This window comes from Penaeus monodon, chromosome 32 (assembly GCF_015228065.2).
Source record: "Penaeus monodon isolate SGIC_2016 chromosome 32, NSTDA_Pmon_1, whole genome shotgun sequence".
NCBI lineage: Eukaryota > Metazoa > Arthropoda > Malacostraca > Decapoda > Penaeidae > Penaeus > Penaeus monodon.
In genome coordinates, this window is record NC_051417.1 from 35,790,401 (window position 1) to 35,790,938 (window position 538).

The following is a 538-nucleotide window of genomic DNA, read 5'->3' on the forward strand; positions in this document are numbered from 1 at the left end:
GATCTCTAGTGAATTATCATCAAATAAGGAACCAGTCTAGGCTCTGTTTTGCCTAATATTATTTAGGATTTTTGTCATCCCGTGCTAAATCGCAGCACTTGAGGCAGTCCTAATCAGGACATTTAGCAAGCTGTTTATCCATTAAGATATATAAATTATAATGGAATTACCAAATTTATGTTTCGTCAGGTTCTTTCTTGAGTGGCAGGGTTATTTAAATACTTCAGTCTATATATATAATGATCCCAGACCAGTGTCTGGTTTATTTCCAGTTTTTTTATCATATAAATGCACTCTCATGTATTAACACATCTTTTACTCTAAATATGTTGGTGCAGACCTTCTTCGTTGCATCTAAGGTGAACTTTCGAATATGGTAAAGTCATTTTGTTTTATCCATAAAAAAGTAGATAAATCCTTTTCCTTCCTTGTAAGTCATTGGCTGGTTAGAAATATTGATTATGCATAATACAGTAATTTTATAATAGATATATTCATTGTATTGTAGAAATTATCTGTACCCTTATCTGATTTATAG

At 31.4% G+C, this 538-nt stretch overlaps 1 protein-coding gene across 1 annotated transcript in view; it reads left to right on the forward strand.

The window, feature by feature from the left end:
- Positions 1–538, forward strand: part of LOC119593850 (palmitoyltransferase ZDHHC18-like) — a gene marked incomplete at its 5' end in the record, with an annotated part of 40,540 nt that overhangs the window by 874 nt on the left and 39,128 nt on the right.